This window comes from Thermobia domestica, chromosome 6 (assembly GCF_964235325.1).
Source record: "Thermobia domestica chromosome 6, izTheDome1.hap1.1, whole genome shotgun sequence".
NCBI lineage: Eukaryota > Metazoa > Arthropoda > Insecta > Zygentoma > Lepismatidae > Thermobia > Thermobia domestica.
In genome coordinates, this window is record NC_137459.1 from 250,811,057 (window position 1) to 250,831,510 (window position 20,454).

A 20,454-nucleotide genomic window follows, 5' to 3' on the forward strand; every position below is an offset into this window, starting at 1 on the left:
ACCCCCCACTTGGAGTACTGATTCAAGTTTTCAATTTCTTATTCTAACATTCCTTTACATAAAAAAGACTACTCCTATCCTTATCATAGTTGTTAAATTTTACAGACAAGTCTGTTATTCTTTTCAGCTACGTTTGTTAAAGGAGAAAAGATACTTACCCATAAAAATAAAGAATGAGTCAGAAAAAACCTGGCCACTTTCCTCCCTCCATATTTTCTAGTATATAAGATGAACATTGGCAGCACTGTGCATAAGCAAGGGCAGACTGTCGATCTTACTCACGAATAGATTGTCAGTTGTGAAGTGTGCATACTGTGGTAAAGAACGATGAGTCAGTTAGAAAAACGAAAAGTAATTGTGAACAAATACCTCGAAAATCCAGGTATGTCCTTAAATAAATTAAGCAAACTCGTAAAATACCCTCGGTCTACTGTGCAAAATGTAATTAAAAAGTACGCACAAGATTTAACTGTTGAAAGAAAACCTGGCTCAGGTAGAAAACCGGGGACTAGCCAACCGAAGCTGGAGAAAAGGGTTACTGCATTGCTGCGTCAAAATCCTTATTTATCGGAAAGAGCAGTTGCTGGTGTGGTCAAAGCGTCCCAATCTACAGTGCACAGATTTAAGCAAGGAAAAGTTTACGATCTTTCAAAGTCCAAAAGGTACCTAACCGAGACGAAAAGCAAAAAGTGACGGCAAAATCCAGAGCAAGAAAACTCTATGATCAGTACCTTACTCAATATGGATGTTGCATTATGGACGACGAAACCTATTGTGTCGCTGATTTCAGTCAAATTCCCGGAAAGGAGTAGTACGTGGCACTGAAGAGGGGAGATTTGCAGGATAAATTTAAACAACGGAAGGCATCCAAATATCCCAAAAAATATTTGATTTGGCAAGCTATTTGTTCATGCGGTAAAAAAAGCAAAGCGTTCATCACAACAGGGACAATTAACGGCGAAATTTATACGAAGGAGTGTTTACAAAAACGCTTGTATCCATTTGTGATGTCATACAGTAACTCTGTTTTCTTTTGGCCAGATCTTGCTACCTCTCACTACTCTAAAGCAGCCACTGATTGTTATAAAGAAAAGGGTATCGTCGCAGTTCGAAGAGAGGCAAATTCACCAAATTGCCCTGAACTTAGGCCAATTGAAAAATATTGGGCCCACATTAAAAGAACATTGAAAACATCAAAAGGGAAGGCGGCTGACTTGAAAACTTTTCGTCGCAAGTGGACTGCAGCTGCCAATCAAATAACAGAAGAAGATGTGCGAACTCTTATGAAGCGGATTAAGAGTAATGTACAAGCATTTTTCCATAATTAGTTCTTTATAATATATTTTGTGTGTTTATTTTTTTAAACTTTATAGTCAACTAAAATATGCAAACGACCTTTCTTCTTTTCATTTCTTTACCTACTTTTTTGGTCAAAGTTACTGGCCAAGTTTTTTCTGACTCATTCTTTAGATGTAAACCACTTAGAAATATCTTTCCTTGCTCTGGTTCGGTATTACTCAAAAATGAAATGAGCGTGTTTTGCTGTTTTTATTAGGACAAGGTCTATAACCATATTTAGAATTGAGCACTAATACTTTTGTAACCGCATGCTGATAGGAATTCAAATAAATAAATAAAAGAAACGTTAAATATAAAAATTAGTCTCTTACAGTGTAACCAAAAAAAAAAGTCTTTCCGTTTTCGACGTTCCATTAATGATGCGTTCACAGAGAGGAAACGAAATGACGCACGTGCCTGTCGAGCGATCGACCTTCTGTAATACAAGCATGTTGCACACACACAACAGTCATAGCTCCTCCAGTGTTGAAGACAAATGGAAATATCGAAGAATCTTGTTCACGTGTTTTTTCTTGTATGACTATAAAGTGGACCTGTCAGCTGCTGCATCAAGTTGCTGCGTATGCTAGACATTTGGGGAGAATGCCGTGAACGAACGCACTGCCAGGCATTAGTTCCAGAAATTATATTCGGGAGTGCGAGTCTTTCGGATGAACCTCCCAGTGGACAACCACATGTGTTGAATGACGAGGTCCTGAAAGCAACCATCGAGGAGGACAGTGGTATAACGTGTGATAAACTTGCAGAAAGGTTCTATGTTTCCTCTGAAACAGTCAGACTGCACCTGCATAGGATAGGGAAGTTATACTAGTTAAGCAAGGGTACACATTGTCGGTAGCCAATAAGGAACGAGTGACAGTTGTTAGTTCTTGCTCATTCGGCACCTTAATACACCCACTGGTGAAGATAATTTGCACACTGGTGACGAAACAAGTGAGTTCTCTATGACACTCCTATACGTACCAGACGTTGGTTTTCGCCACGTTACCCTCTTCCTCGAAACTCAAGACCACCTCTGCACCCACGAACGGGTATGCTCTCTGTATGATAGAATTATCGGCAAGTTGTGCATTACGAGCTCATTCAACCTGGTCAGACTGTCACTGCTGACCTCTACTTTCAACAGTTGCAAAGGGTGCACTGTGCATTGCTGCAGAAGGAGCTGACATTGGGAAATCGCAAAGGTGTGTTGTTCCTGCACGACAATGTCAAGCCACATGTGGCAAAGAGGACCCGAGAGACCCTTTAGCAACTTGGCTGGAATACACTGTGTCATGCACTTTATTCACCGGACCTTGCACCAATAGATTACTACCTGTTTCATTCCCTCGAAAACCATCGCCGTGGTATATTCTTCCGAAATGAGAGAGACCTGCAGAACGCTGAGTTTTTCATCATGGAGAGATTACTTCGAATAATAAAACCACGTACCGTCCGATGTATTGCTCTTTCTTTATCATTGCTCTAAATTGGCGAGAACTGTTTTGTAGTTAAGCAAGATTTGAACCACAGTAGTATGCGCAACGACTAGTACATTATAAAAACAGGTTTTCTGCCAGAAAATTTTGTGATTATATCAAAGTGTGAGAAGGGATGCAATGGGACACTGCTAAATGACGTATCCTGCAAAACACTGACTTATGATTTTAATTTAATTTATCTTAGCATCAAACAATAATGCAATCCTCGTGGGAATTATTTCTGAAAGAAACACTGTATAAAACTGATAGTTGCAATTATAATGACTGGCAGATGACCTGCAAACTTCACAGTAAAGAAAACAGTAAATCAATGAAGTGTTCTCGTCAGTAGTCGTGTTTATAAAATTTGACATTAGAACTTGGAGAAAAGTTTCAATTCAATTCTTATGTTGTATACATAAAGAGGGTGTACCAAAAAGTTTCGAGATTAGGTCTGTAGCTCGGCTCGCTAACGCTCGCTCGGCAATACTATCTGAGTTAAATGTTATTAACCTAACCTAACCGAATGATAATAGAAATGGAAATGATATCTTTGTTTTACGTCGCACGGTTATGCCGGTTAGGCTAAAGGAGACGGGGATGATGAGAGGTGAGTGAAATGCTGGAATGAAGAAAGTGGGAGGAAACGGGAGAACCCCATAAAAACCCACGAGCACGGTGTTTGTCCACTACAAAGTCCACACGGCGTGAGCTGGGATCGAATCAGAGACCCCAAGCACCGCAGGTGAAAGCTCTACCTAGAATGTGAATAGAATATCGCAAAAAAAAAAAAGGCCGATTAAAATCTAGCTCCCCAATGCTAAACAATAGGCTAACATTTTTATGCCGGACTATTTATTCTTAATCAGTGCCCCAAAGTTACAAAAGTTACTCGAAAATCAACTGAATTAGACGAAAGTTAAGCATCGGACCAATAAATAGAATATAGGTTCATACGTATTTACTGAACAAGAAAGGAACCATGAAAATAAGATTTATTTGGGAATAGCAATAAAGGAGGGAAATGAGACAGAAGTAACTGTGAATAGTCATTCCATTCATTTCTACAACCTTATTCACTATGGTTACACTAGCAGGTGCTACCATAAAACTACGCAGATACATTTAAGTAACCTAACAATTGAATCAAGAAATATAAACAAATTAGCAAGTTTATTTATCCTTATATTTGATCGTTTATAATGGGTACGAAAGTTTTAGCCAACTTATTTGACCAAATTGCCATCAAAAAAAGAGTTTGATACAATATTTGCTGGAAAAGTATGACGATGTATAATAGGCTTATGTTACTTTGTTCATGCTTTGGAAATTTCAAACAAGCATTCGCTTGCCATTTTATTTTTATTCCGAGACAATTTGTTTTGCAAAGTTGTGCTTCTCGAAACTTCGTTGAGAGCTTAACGTTCTATGGTTACACACTGAGGTTAAGAGAGATGGTGATGATAGTAATGAACAAAATTATGGAATGAAGAAAGGGGAAGGAAACGAGAAAACCCCGAGGAAACTCCCGCATACAGTATTTATCCACCAAAGGCCCACTTGGTAGAATCTGGTTTCAAACCACAAACCCATGCACCAGAGGTGAGAGCTCTACTCAGCCACAGCAGTCCCCTACGTTGAAGGTCGTTAGCTCTTGATTCAAGTAGCTTCACAATGTCTTTGTAACGCTTCGTCAATATCCGAGTTAATTTTGAGAAAAATCGTCTGAGTTAATTTTGAGAAAAATCGCTCAAAAAAACACTACCCCTCATATATATTTCTAGGACAAATAAGTCACATCATATTCTCACAAGTAAACCTTACGTTTGGGTGAATCGAGTTGCTGACTGAGACACATATGAAAAAGTAGTACTAAATGTGGTCAGTATTTCAGTGAAGTTTTAGGTGCGAAGCTCCAGGGGTTTAGGAAATACAGCTACCAGAACATCACATGAAAGTACAGAATAGTCTTCATACAGTTGGAGGTAAAAGCTCTGTAAGACCTCTTGTAACGACAAAAGATGAATAACAAATATATGGGTACATATTAGGACTAGGGGGAAGTCATATAGTAAGGGTATACCTGACGGCGGCCACCTTGAAATCCGCCATTTTGAATTAAGGTTAAGTTTTTAAAATAGGAATAGGGTCATGTGATACATGATTTAAGGCGCAAATTTAATCAGAAGAACAATGGTGACGTTAATTTTGATTTACGCGCAATTGGTAAAAAGTTACAGGGAAATTAAATATTGTTGCTGCATATGTATTAGTCCTTTACCCCACCTTGTAAATTTTGTGTTAATGATAATAATTAAATAAAAAGCAGATGGATAAATATTAGGTCTATGGTAAGAGTTGCCTTTATGGCGGCCATGTTCAAATCCGCCATTTTGAATCAGACAAAAGTTTTAAACAAAACGCATAACAGTGACACCTTATTAATAGCAAATTTTACCATAACTCCAACGGTATAACCATTTTTGCTTTATCATTAACCAGCACAAAATTAAATGGATCGCTCCTTACGACTACTGCTTTGACGGAATTGTTAACGACAAATGTGTTAAGTGTAACTGGATTGCCTTTGTCAGGTGTGCTCACTGTGAGCAGAGCATTTGTGCAAGTCATGCACTCTTTTCTGAACTACATATTGATTGTACTAATTGAGGACTTTTCTGGAAGAAAGACCCAAGTTCAATTATGACTCAATTCCACTTTGGTCATTTTTCCTTAAATTAGCAACTTGTTTATGCGATAACAAGTGCTGGTTAATGATAAAGCAAAAATGGTTATACCGTTGGATTTATGGTAAAAATTGCTATTAATAAGGTGTCACTGTTATGCGTTTTGTTTAAAACTTTTGTCTGATTCAAAATGGCGGATTTGAACATGGCCGCCATAAAGGCAACTCTTACCATAGACCTAATATTTATCCATCTGCTTTTTATTTAATTATTATCATTAACACAAAATTTACAAGGTGGGGTAAAGGACTAATACATATGCAGCAACAATATTTAATTTCCCTGTAACTTTTTACCAATTGCGCGTAAATCAAAATTAACGTCACCATTGTTCTTCTGATTAAATTTGCGCCTTAAATCATGTATCACATGACCCTATTCCTATTTTAAAAACTTAACCTTAATTCAAAATGGCGGATTTCAAGATGGCCGCCGTCAGGTATACCCTTACTATATGACTTCCCCCTAGTCCTAATATGTACCCATATATTTGTTATTCATCTTTTGTCGTTACAAGAGGTCTTACAGAGTTTTTACCTCCAACTGTATGAAGACTATTCTGTACTTCCATGTGATGTTCTGGTAGCTGTATCTCCTAAACCCCTGGAGCTTCGCACCTAAAACTTCACTGAAATACTGACCACATTTAGTACTACTTTTTCATATGTGTCTCAGTCAGCAACTCGATTCACCCAAACGTAAGGTTTACTTGTCAGGTTCTTAATGACATATTTATTTATGAAATATGAACAAAATCACGTAAGTCGTTGTTGAAGAAACAGTTCTGGAAAACAAGCCAACTTCAATAATAAACTATCCCTCGTACATTTTTCAGGACAAACCAGTTATGACGTGTAGCCAGGTTATTAATGAAATATTTATTTGAGAAATATAAACAAAATCTCCAGTATCGAATTTTTGAGAAAATCGTCCGAAAAAAGACTAAAAGAGTAAACTACCTCTTCCCGACTATATCCCAGAAAAATGACTTATACCAGATGATGGGTTTGTTTTTGGAAAATTGATTTATGAAATATAAACAAATTAGATTCGTTTTTGAGAAAATCGCAGTATTGATTTACATCCTTCAATAATCTACTCTTACTTTTAGGTGTGGGATAGTTGAATATACGAAGGACGAACGGACGAACACATGAACGAACGAACAGACAGACAGATGAAGAATCATTTTTCGGTGCGTATGAGTCATGAAACATATAAATACGTTGAAGTCTCGAACTCCATTTTTATTTCGCGATCGCGATAGTTTCTTTTCTCCTCTAGTCACTCAAAAGTAAAAATCGAAAGTTAATTTTATTTCACTTAAACACAGTTTTATTTTGTCGTAAAACGCTAACGCATGGTATATGTACGTTAGATTTATTTGGTTTTATTTACGTCAAAAAACTATTACACCGAATTTAATGTAACTATTCACCCATGCCTTTATTAGAATCAGGATGGTTGTTGGCTTCATATTAGCACATAGAAATTTATCGTGGATATGTGGTTAATATAGGTGCCCTAGGCGTGGGAGATCCGGGTTCAATTCCCGATGAGAAACATGTAGTTCCGATCCCTTGTTAACCTTTAAGTCCATGTCTCATATAGACTCGGTGCTCATTTTGATACTAAACTTCAATCCAACCAACTTTGTGTCAGCACGCCGAGACACCAGGAACCTGACCAATGACGTGAGAAGTACTACAAGGTATTTCTTTTAATTATACTGAACGAAGAATAAGAACTTTAGCTACTCCCAAATAAAACACTTGAATAATAGATGTATTGCTAACAAAATTTATTATTTAAAGAATACAAGGAAAATGCACGGAATTACGTTTCTAACAACCGGCAACTCTCAAATTCTGAAACCACACTAGAAAGGCATTACACTTAACTAACTAACCAACTTTATAGCCTATAGAACCCGGTGGTTTAGTGCCGCGTTCAAAAAAGCTCTCCATTCACTTTGTCCTCAGCCAGCAGGATCCAGTTTCTACTACGTATTCCTATTTCTGCATGATCCATCTTGATATTTTCCTTGATCTGCACCTAGGTCTTCCTAATGGCTGTTTTCCGATTGGAATTCGAGTTAAAAATTAGAAAGTGTTTCTAGTTGCTTCCATTCTGACTATATGACCTGCCCACCTGAGCCTCCTAGACTTGATGGCCCTAACAATATTTGGTAAATGCTATAAATTATGAAGTTCCTCATTGTGAAGTTTTCAGCATTCCCAATTCCCGTTCCTCTTGGATCTAAATAGTCGCCTCCGGATTTTCAAATATTCTCAAGTACTTTCAGTCTGCGTTCTTCCCTCAGAATAAGCGACCATGTTTCCCAACCATACAGTACTACAGGCATGATTATCGTTTTACATATTTTAAGTTCCAAATCCTTGGTCAGAATTCGCGACGACAAAAGATTTTTAACTGAATACTTTTGAACTGAAAAGTACTTAGTATTTCCAGGATATCAGGGATCTGAATATCAAGGATACTTTTGATCACATAGTGTATATATATATATTGCGTGTTGTTAAGTACATACGAAAGTAAAGACGTCATTCTTGAAATATATAATAAAGGATTGAATGACACAAGATTTGTTAAGTTTTATATATGTATATATAGTTGTCTACAGTTTAACAGGATAAGATCATAGACCTACTATATGAGAGGCTTTACGGCAGATGGCTGGAATGACAATATGATGCCTTTCACTTAGAGGAATTTCAGATTACATGCCGTCACGGCAAATTGCCTTGCTAGTTTTGCGATGCTACTAAGAGTCCCAGTGATTATGGAGCAATGCCAAAGAAGACTTCAAAGCATATCTCCGGAGAAATTCACTATAGGATGACAAAGAATCACTTGAATCCAAAGCTGACAGCGGAGTACGGCACGGTAAATTGTCGTGCATGTGTGAAAAGCTCTATAAATATTAAGGTGGTCGTGTCGCTGTGAAACATCAAATAGGGATAGAATTAGCGGTGTGAGCTTGCACATACGGTAGTCATAATACAGCGAATTTAAACATTAAGTAATTTCTGAATTATTATCCTATTTTGATTCTAATGGAAAGGGAGGAGAAAGAAAGGTCGCTCCGGACTTGACTCAGTTTGCAGCTGATTATATATTATCAATTCCCTTAGCCAAATAAAACTCAACTAAATTCTAAGTATTAACTTTGTTATCTTAAGGTGTTTTAAATGCGATAATTAAACGTATCTGTGGTTGCAAAATAATGAATTCAAACAGCAATTCAATCTATTTTTATAAGAATTATATTTATATATATATATATATATATATATATATATATATATATATATATATATATATATATATATATATATATATACAGGGTGGGCCATTTTAATTAATCCACGGAAATATCTGAAAAATGATAAAACATAGAAGAAATTTTTCAAGTACACGTTATATATTGCTAAGGGGGAAAACCAATTCCGCCAAAAGTACCCTTCCCCCCTAAATGGGGGTAACGGGGGGTAACTTTGAAATGTCAAATGGGAACATGGGTCGAGTAATACCTCGTTCGAAAGGTCTTGGAAAACTAAGTAACGCTGTACCAAAAGATGTTTCATATTGTGCACCAGTTTCAAAATGGCCGCCATGATATGGTTCGGAAACTCCAGTACCCGTAATATGAAAACCATGGAAGGTAAATGAATGGAACAAAATTGAAATACGTAAATATCATAGGGCATATCAAATGATGTAATCCCTGTGCTCCCAGTGGCCTCCCTGAAGGGGTCTTGTGGGCTAACTTCAAAATTGCAATGTCCGACCGGACAACGGTTCGGGCGTACCCTTGACCTACCCAATGCTGTTTGGAAGGCAGACTTCATGCATAGAGAATTGGTGCACTAAATTAACGCGGATGGCCACAGTTACATTTTGATTAACTATTAGCATTCATGTCATATTGTGAGCTTGAGGGACGAAACGGTGTGTACGTATATCCCCGAAATGCTTTCTGAATAACCAGCACCATTGCATAAAAGTTTCTCTTTTTTTAGTCACTACAGCGTCATCCTTACAAACAAATGTTTCAACCACACCATACCTATTTGTAAGGTTAGCCTTAATTTACGAATTAAAGTAGAGTTCTCGTTTGAACTTTCACTTTACTTTCCACCCCACTCACATACAGAGCGCAGGGAGAGATTATTTTGCAGGACTTGGATTTCTCTCTATACATTATGGCAATTTTACTCTAATATTTTTATGTCTGTTGTATTATTCTCGAGCCTTGGAACGCCTCCGTGGTTTTTCTATTTAATTTTCGTTATTTTCATTTATGTCTAACCGTATTCATACTATGGGCACTAGACGTTTTCTTAGACACAGTCACCATGTCTTTGCGATCATTTTGAAAACGGTGTCTCATGTCGAAAATTTTCTTACAGAAGCTGTTTGATATTAATTTGTCTATGTAACGTGATGTTACTCGCTTCAAGCTGCTATTTGAAATTTTCAAGTTGGCCCCGGATACCTTTCAGTTGGCCCTTGGAGCAGGGACGGCGTTAAGGGTGGGCGAGGGTGGGCGACCGCCCACCCGATGGATGGCCTCGCCCACCCATCCGCCCACCCTAACAGAAGTAGAATAATGAAGGTGACCAGTGCCGGATTTAGGTTTGATGGGGCCCTAAGCTATTGAAGTTAATGGGGCTCTTTGTATTTCTAGCTTTCTTTTTCAACGACAAAATTTCGCCTTTTTTATTTGAATATACGCTATATGGTAATTTATGGACCTAATACATATCTAAATACGTTTTTGCAAATATTTCGTTATCTTAACTTACTGTTTTGAATACATTACAGAAAAACTGTAAAATTTGTAAAATTAGCGGTAGTTTAATTTGGTCCTAATAAAGCCCCTTGCCGATCTTCTCTGTTTACTTTTTGCACCAGCTATGATCAACGCTCCACGCCATTCTTCTACAAAATGTGGAGGCCGCATCATTTCTCATTTCAAGTTGTTTCTATTCAGTTGGGTAAAGTTTGAAACGTTTCCAGGGATCCGATGTAAGTAAAGACAATCTGAATATCATACAGGGTTGGTAATTACTGCCTGAAGCTCAACTAATCGTGTGAGCATTTTCCAGGTCAGGTTACTAGAGTAACTCAAAATGGAATGCAACTCTCGAAGATTACACAAGGTGTATTACGAACAAATTCGCTGGAAGCAGAGGCGAATCTAGAAGGTTAAAACTGGAGGAGGGGCAACTAAAACCCAGATAATGATAGATATATCTTGAGTTTACTATAAACTTTCAAAAATATGTAAGTAATGGCTTCAATTATTTCTATCACTCAAAAAACTGGGGGCTTAGACCTCTCCGGCCCCTGGTTAGATAGTCTCTGGCTGAAAAACCTAACTGTTGCAATAAAATTATTATAAGTCCTATAAATGTAGGTATCATCTTTTTACTGCGACGTGAAAAGATGTTGGTACCTTGCCTTGCTATGTAGTAACTAGTGCCGATAACCTAATGCATTCAGTCTGCTGCATACTAACTTACACAACATAAATTCGGGCAGTTCTGAACGTAACGATACATAAAATATTGTTAATATACCTGGTATACAAACGAACGACTCATATGCCTATAACGAATGGATGAAATCACTATGGTTCGTGCTCCTATTTTTTCCTTTAGTCAGGGGAGGATCCATTCTGAATGTTTGGGGAGGCAGTCGCTCGAAGTCAATAGGTTTTATTGTACGTTTATAATACAAAGGTGAAAATTCTTAGGATAGGTTTTATTTTTAAAATAAAAAATATTCAATTCTGGGGGGCGGTCGCCCCCTGGATCCGCCCCTGCCTTTAGTGATCCATTATTGCACTCTATAGATCACTATATGAGCTCCTCCGTGGCTAAGCGGTTAGCGTACGCACCTTTGGAGTGGAAGACCCGGGTTCGATTCCCGGAGAGAGCTCATGTGGTTCGGATTCCACGTTAATCAGTAGGTTCTGTCTCATATAGCCTCGCTGCTGAAAGGGACATTAAATTCAAAATCAACTCAACTCTATATATCACTTTGAAAATCAGTGCCAAGTTCTGAAAGTTATGAAAATACTTCTGCACACTACTTTTCATACTTACGTACAGAGAAATATCGCGATATAAAGATTATTGCCGCTTAGGACTGTAATTCCAATATATTTTACTATTATTTCGCCAGCTTATCGTTTCATGTCTTCTTCTTATGCATCTACTGTTACCAGACTCAATTTCTTGTCGAATTCCAAATAGTACGTGAAAGGGTAGTAGTAGAGTTCTATCCGCATACAAGATACTGTATCACTTATGCTGTGAAGTCTTATTAAAATAGTTAAGTGTAATGGCTGTAAAACAGGGTCCCGATTACAAATGGGGCTCTGAAACAAGATCCCCATTACAAGCGGAGCTGGGAAACGAAAGCTCCATTATAAGCAGAGCTGGGCTACAGAAATCCCATTGCAGGCGGTTTTTTAAAACAGGGCCCTATTACTTGCTTCATGAGAGCTTAATACATAATAGTACAGAAGACCGTTGTTGTATGTGCGTTTTATCTTGCTTGTTTTTTCATATTATTTGGAAATGACATTACAGTCATTTTTCTTTAAATGTTTTTGGTGCCCCCAAGCTTATACGTAAATCTGGAACTGAAGGTGACATCCTGTACTTCAAAAGCAATAGGTATTACTTTCGATTGAAATGTAATAGGTTCTAGGACTCTGTTTAACTCTGCAATGAACAATGATTTTAAGACAGATACTTGTAGTAATATAATGATGACAAAAGTCGTGATAATTGAATTAAAGTTTAACACACATATACACAATTGTGCTATTGAAACGCCAGTGTTTGTATGTACTGCACTGAAGAAAAAAGGAAGTACATTTTAAAAAGCCTCCTAAATAATGGACAGGTGGCCAGTATTGTCTATTGTCTCATTTCAGAAAGGGAGGGAGGGGAATAGTGCTTTATGTCAGCGCGATAGCTTCTTATAAAAGGGTTGCAACTTGCAATTGTTTACAGCAATGTACCAATTACCACATGTCTTATCTGTGTGGCATTAAACAGATTTGAAAAAACCCTTATTACAGCATTGTTGAGTTGATCTCTGTTGCGTTCAGAAGTCTCGGTGGTCGCTGCTTGTTCAGCTAATATGTCTATAAAACTTATCAGTGATCTCTTCTCAGGCTCAGTGTCTTCCTTGTGTTCAAAGAAACGCGATTTTCAATCCGTTGACGTTAGTGATAATCCTTCTTCAATAGAGAAAAAGACAAAAATACAAATACATGTGACAACCAGGATTCGCAATTTGAAGTGTTCGATTACGAAGAAAGTGAAAATGAAGTAGATGCTGGAGAGAGCGAAGACGACAGTATTGCTTCTGAATATACTGATTTATATTTTTTGTCTCTTGCTTTCTTGTAATAAATCCTTCAAAGATAAAAATGTTTGCAGTAGCCTATTTTATCCTTGGTTTACTTTACCTACTTGTTGTGCATTTTATGTTATTAACGAAAAGTAGAGTATTATCTGTTAGTCTGTGTTGTTGGAACCTTCTTTTATTTCTATGCATTCATGTGCATTCTTGGAGGGAGAGGAGCTAAAGCTGTCTTGAACTTCATCGACTACACAGTATACACCGTTATTATTCCTTTAAAAAAATGGAAGTAGAGGTAGTGTGTCTGCCACGCGGAATTCTGTAGGCCGAGCCTATAACCCATCCTAAGTCCTCCATTTCTCTAGTACCACCAAGCGAATGCTGAAATTGTACCTTCTATAAGGCCAAGACAGCTGTTTTCCACATCCTTGTTCCTCCCCAATTTCGGTCTGAGCCTTAGCTAACTAAAGACTATAATAATTGAAACTTAATTATTGTCAAAAAATGTCTACATTGCCCAGTTCTCATTTTCATTGTCCGCCCACCCAGGAACTAGGTCCGCCTCTTTCCGCCCACCCCATCAAGCGTTCCTGGCGCCGTCCCTGCCTTGGAGTCACCCCGACAACACCTCTCGATGTATCTTACGTCAGTTAGCTACTCCAGTTTTTCTTTTGTTGATTTATCTCCAATCGCTTTCATACTACGGGTACTAAACCGGATACTATGTTTCGGCCGCCTTTTGAGAACACTGCCATTTCACATCAATCGTTTTCTCCTGTAATATGTTAGATTTTGTAAGATTTATCGAACGAGGTACAACTCGACTCATGTTACTATTTGAAATTTTGAAGTTAGCCCCCAAGACCCCTTTAGGGAGGCCACTGGGATCACAGGGACCACACCGTTCGATATGCCCTATGATATTTACGTATTTCAATTTTGTTCCATTCATTTACCTTCCATGGTTTTCACACTACGGATACTGGAGTTTCCGAACCATATTATGGCGGCCATTTTGAAACCTGTGCCCAATATGGAACATCTTTTGGTACAGCGTTACTTAGTTTTTTAAGACCTTTCGAACGAGGTATTACTCAACCCATTTTCCCATTTGACATTTCAAAGTTACCCCCCGTTACCCCCATTTAGGGGGGAAGGGGAAGGGTACTTTTGGCGGAATTGGTTTTCCCCCTTAGCAATATATAACGTGTACTTGAAAAATTTCTTCTATGTTTTATCATTTTTCAGATATTTCCGTGGATTAATTAAAATGGCGCACCCTATATATATATATATATATATATATATATATATATATATATATATATATATTCTTTTTTTTCATTTACTTTCTTCTGCATATGCTACTGATTTATCCACTTTTTGCTTTTAATCTAAATTCTCCTGTTGTGGTTCACCGTTGTAGATATTTTATATACTACAAATTAAAAATATTTATCAAGTAAAAACTGAAACGCGTAACAGTAACAAATAAATACAAACCTTGTGAATTAATAAATGAAATTATTAAATAAGTGCAAACAGTTCTGGAAAGTGAAAACAAACATTACAATTTTTAGGCTTACCATACCTTAAAACATGATAACTAGTGAAAGAAATCCACGCAGTTGACAATATGCTTGTAGACATATGTTATCAATGCTTTTCTTAAAGTTTGTAGTCGCCCATTTATTACTCTGACTTAACCGAGCCTGATTTGATTTAATAATGTAGAAACTGTAACCAATTTATAAGTTTTATATGAATGGGTGAAAACGATAACGGCATTAAGTACACACATTTTATTTCCAAGAATGACGAATTTAACCTATTAGTGCCGACCTACCTATGTGTTAGTGACTATTGCTGCTAAAATTGTTCGAATATTCGTTTTCAATGTTCTAACAATGATTCGAATACTTATTCGTTATCCGGGCCCAAATTGGAACCCTGAGGCAGCTCAGAAGTAATATCGAAAACAGAAGAGAATCTGCTTTTATATTTTACAACAAATTTCCTGCCAGTAAAATGTGATATAAACCAAATAATTATACAATTAGGTAGATTAAACTTAATTATTTTTCAACAATAAGTATTGAGGCAGATTGTCAAAAGCTTTAGCGAAGTCGAGGTAAATTGATTCTGTCTAACTATCATTATAAAATACAAGGCAGTATATTGTCCATTTTACTTGACAAAATTGTTACTATTGATTTCTCACTTATATAACCATGTTGCTTAATGTCACTTTTCATGTCCATCTGATTATACAGATTTTAATAAATTATATTTTTTTTCAAAGATCTATCGAATAACATTAATAACATATATTGGTCTCAAACCATTAATAGAATTACTCTTGATTTTAGGAATCGGACTAATGGCAACTGTTTTCCAGATGTATAGATAAATGCTGGCATTAAGACTCCAATTTCACAGGAAAAAACAACACAGAGCAATAATATCTGCTATCCTATTGATGATAAAAGCCGAAATACTGTCAATGTCGTTAGCTAATTTAACATTTAGTGTTTGAATAGTTTCTAATACCTGTTGAGTCGTTACAAAGAGTGGTTCCATATCACAAAAGCTTTAGATAAGCTTTAGATAATGGAAGAGCTTTAACATATACATCAGAAACACTTGAAAAACTGATGCGAAATTCTCAGCGAAAGATCAGATAATCCTTTATTATACCTGGTGACTTGCAATTAATAGAATTATGATACCTCCAAAATTTGTCAGGAGAGTTCCTTAAGTAGTTTTCAACTCCGTTATAATGACTGTGTTGGTCCTCTCTCAACTGAAATTTAAAAGCTCTATGACAACATGAAAAAAAAGTGTAGACCTCATAACTTAAAAGTAATTTTATATTTTTATGCTCTGATTTTTTATCTTTTAATAAAGAAATAAGCTTCTTTAGAATACCATAAAGGATATTTAGATTTTTCTAGGTTTTGACACTGGAATACAATTCTTCATATTTGATATTATGACTTCTTCTACTTTAAGAGCGACTGTATTAATATTATTATCTAATAAAATATTACACAAATTAGTTTTAAGAAGCTGAGGATGCAGATATAATAATAATACCCTTTTATAAATTCGAAACGTTCAGAAAATTCGTATAAGATATACCCCTCACAAAGATAAAGCTCAATTTCAATAGGGTGGTGTATCAGGAGACACCATATATTCGCAGTTTTTGTTAGAAAAAAGTATTACCATTTGGTGTTGCCAAATGCAAATTAGAGACTGGTGAATCCATACTTAAAATTCACATTGTCCAAAAATGTTGAAAGAGTCACATTTGATCTTGGAATAACACAGATCTAGGGAGTGGCTCCTTATTGGTGCAGTCAATTTTAGAGATATTGAAATCTCCAATTATCAATATATCATAATTCAGAAAATTCAACTTTCAAGCAATGTAATTAAGGTACGATAATTCTAAAAATCTTGAGATGAAAAACATAGAAGATAAACACATTATATCAATAAATGCATAGTTGGCTTAGATTTTATTAGACTTTCAAACTATGCTATTCATACGGACGGAATAGTGACAGGGGAAAATAGCCACGCTGCTGACGTCCCCATTCAAATGCATTCATTGATTCATTCTTATAGGACGGCTATGTCCATCCATCTGTCTGACTGTCTGCTGACAGATATCAGAGCAAATGCGGTAAGAAATATCGATAAAAAGTCTTCTTGCAATAGATTTAGAGTCCCAAGAGTAGGTTTCGTCTCCTCTGTTAACCTCTTACTCAAACTGGAAGTGGTTGAAATGATCTATTTTAGGTTTCAACATTTTAGCTGTGGAATAAAAACGGTAATATATAGTGACGAGCGGTTTGTTGCAATCCAATCACTGTCCCAAGAAGGCATATTGTTACCATGTGCAAAACTCTACCAATATCAGAAGTGGTTGAAGCTTGCATGTACTTCCGGATTCAATATTTTCATTTCCATAGAACAAAAGCAGTATATATATCGAGAAGTGGCTTTTTGTAATCAATTTAACGTTCCAAGAATAAGTCTTATCTCCTTCGTTAGAGCTGCCTTGTGGCTAAGTGATTAGCGTACGCGCCTTTGACGTAGGAGACCCGGGTACGATTCCCGACTTGAGCTCATGCGGTTAGGATTCCACGTTAAACTGTAGGTCCACGTCTCATATAATCTCGCTGCTAAAAGGGTGGCTAAACTAAAAATCAAATTGTCTCTTTCGTTAACCTTTTATTCAAAACAGAAGTGGTAGAGGTCGACAATTTCCGGTTTCAACGTTCATCGTTACAGAACAGAGGCGATAATAGATAGCCACAAGTGACATTTGGAATCGATTCAGTGTCTTAAGGGAACATACCATTTCCACTCACAATACTCTATCAAAACCGAAAGAGGTTGAAATTTAATTGTACTTCGGTTTCAATACTTATTTACATAGAGCAAAAATGGTAAGAGATATCAAAACATGGTTTCTGATACAGATTCAGAGTCTCAAGAATGAGTCTTTCCTCTACATTTATATATATCTGTTGAAACGGGAAGTGGTGAGAATCTGTGATTTCTCGGTTATAAGACTGTTCGCATAATGTATTTGCGGAAATCGTTAGCTGTAAGTAGTTTTTTTTTTCTATATGTATTCTGTACAAGAAAAAAGTTTCGCCTCTGATTTTATCCTTTTTATTGTAATCAGAAGTGATAGACATCAATTATCACTTTTGGTTTTAATTTTAATCTCCATAAAGCAGAAACAGTAAAACATAGCAGGTAATATCTTTTTAATATGGATTCATTGTCCGAGAAACATACTCTATCTTGGATCTTATTCCTCTATTACAACCAGTAGTTATAGATGTACTATTTCAAGTTTGAGTACTGAATGCGCATAGTTCGGAAGACCACCATAGTTTTGCAATTTGAAACGAAACTCACTTGTTTTAATCCTAACACTCTCATCTACTTTTTTCTAAACCATATCTTCGGTAAACAGGAAGATCATTTTTAAGGACCATCAGAGAGCCATCGCTCCTGCTACACAAAATAATAATAATAGTAATAGTAGCCCTAGTAGTAGTAGTTGTAGTAGTAGTAGTAGTAGTAGTAGTAGTAGTAGTAGTAGTAGTAATAACAATAAGAAGAAGAAGAAGAAGAAGAAGAAGAAGAAGAAGGGGCCAAGTAAATCCCTCCCGAATATGTGTTTCATAAGATGGATAAATAAATGTAATAGTTGAGAGAACTAGCAAATGCGATTATATTCGGCCGATTGAAGTAAGATAAACACATATAGAATTTATGAGTCAGTAGCGCGTCTAAACGATCACAAAACTAATTCGAAGAAATTAAATTATCCGAAATTACATTACTTGTAGCTTGGATTTTTTCATTAAGATTAAAGTTACTCCATATTAACAGAAATGTTTCTACTTCACTCTAAGAATTATGTATTGCATTACGTTTAATCAATTTATTGTAGAACCAAAGTTGTTCGATTTGTCGATAGTTTCGTATAAATACGTGTAAATTGTCATTTATTACTTAAAATAATTGAAAATTATTAGCTATTCTTTTTATTAAATACTACAAATTAAGATACAATAAAGTAATGAAGTGAAGTTAATAAGCTTAAAAGCAATAATGTGGGATGAAATTAATATCATAATTAATATATATTGCTCGTAAATATATATTTACAAAGACCTGTCAGGGTCTCTATAATCCAGTTCACAAGTCCCAAGACACTTACATATCTTGTGAACTGGAATTTATTTTCGATGTATCGAATTCCTGAAAGTAGTAAAACAAATAGTTTTCAATAAAAGAAACAACTACATTTTTTTTAGTTGAACGCACCACTCTTTAGAGAAACAAAACGAAAACTCGAATCAATATTTTTAAAGCCTTATTGTAGGATTTCGACATTAATCACTTTGTAGACACATTTAGGAACGACATCCACCAATTTGCCTCCTATTAATCTGGGTACACATGTATGTGTTTCTGTTTATCGTTCGTGTGACCTTTACATGATCCGTATGTGATTCTGTGTCTACAGATAGATATCGCTACGATGTGGCATAAATAATTCATGATAAGCAACAGCTCTCAAAACATCCACGAGCAAATGATCATGCTCAGCGACGTACCAACAACGGATATTAGATACTGAGTTGAATATGATGCTTTGATGTTTGATTCAACTAAACCAGTACATCTTGTTTTGTTTGTTCTGTATTGAAATCTAAAGAATAGCTATAATGCAAACTCAAGTCGAGATCCTACAGATGTAATATATGTCAAAATGAAAATTGTATAAATTAAATTTTAAACATTCCGTTGTTTGTAGCTGTTGAACACAAATATCATTCTTACATTGCGAATTAAAAACAACGAAAATATATATTTTTGCTTTTAAATTTATATTTCACTTGTTTATGAATATTAGCATTTAATTTGCAGCAAAATTTGTCAAACATGGACAGTGCATATTATAGATGACTTCGGCAACATTATCTTTAAGATGCATTAAGTTTTGACTGTGTTTGGACGTAACAATTCCGTAGACTTTTAGTACGTCAAACAAAAGTGCTGTACTTATTGTAGTAAAGCCAACCATGTTTACAAAATCTCAGTATGTAAACACCGAGACGTCATGGTGAACTCATTGCTAATTAACGCAGTAGTAGTTATAAGGGACTTCTTGTTCTCAAGATAAGTTTAAATATTTTGAAAACAACTGTTTCTTATGCATATTTTCGAGTAATAAACATTAGAGTTGCAAAATACGAGTCATATGCCGATGAAACTACTTTAAGCCTCGACTCTTCATTTGTAACATAAATGCTGCATTAGACCTTTCCCTTTCTTTCTCTTTCTTATATTTTTTTTTTCTTTTCTTTTCTTTTTTTTACTATTATCCATAGCTCATTGCTACAATCTCAACTAGTAGAAAAAATATGTGTAGCTAATTGACAAAATTTATCTGCCTAAATATTGGATTCAAATGCCTTACCTTAATGCCAGGATTGATGCTTTCTACTGTGTGATACACACTTAATAGCAAAGTAAACAAACAAATTTAAAAGTAAACCAATTTGACGGCCCAAGAACTAACAGCTGAACCGACACTGCGTTGTTATACTATTCGACTGTACCGCGTAGAAAACAGACTCCAGAGCTCCCCCATACCTTTTTGTTTCCTGTGAGCTATGTTGCTCCAGTGTGACGTCATGACATGCGCTGGAAATCTCAAATGGAGGGAAACGGATTTGCTACTTACACGCATTAATTTCTAGTGCAATTCAAAATTCAGCTGCACCTATTGTTTCTTCGTTCATGAATTCCAACTACGATATAGGAAAGAATAATTGTCTTCGGCTGTATGAAGGGGGAAAAAGAACCCTCAACGAATTTTGGTCATGTGACTCACCTCGGCGATAGAAACCCAACTATTGATCAGAAGAATCCAACGTACC

At 36.2% G+C, this 20,454-nt stretch overlaps 1 protein-coding gene across 5 annotated transcripts in view; it reads right to left on the bottom strand.

The window, feature by feature from the left end:
- LOC145688474 (uncharacterized) overlaps window positions 1–20,186 on the bottom strand; it is a 306,168-nt gene extending 285,982 nt beyond the window's left edge. For 2 of the 5 annotated variants that reach the window (XM_081762755.1, XM_081762753.1), the window contains exon 1: window positions 19,992–20,183. The gene's annotated coding sequence lies outside the window, so the exon portion shown is untranslated. Of the gene's footprint in view, window positions 1–19,991 lie in introns of all 5 variants that reach the window. The other 3 variants (XM_081762757.1, XM_081762756.1, XM_081762754.1) reach the window with 3 other exon arrangements.
- Between the last annotated feature and the right edge of the window lie 268 nt (window positions 20,187–20,454).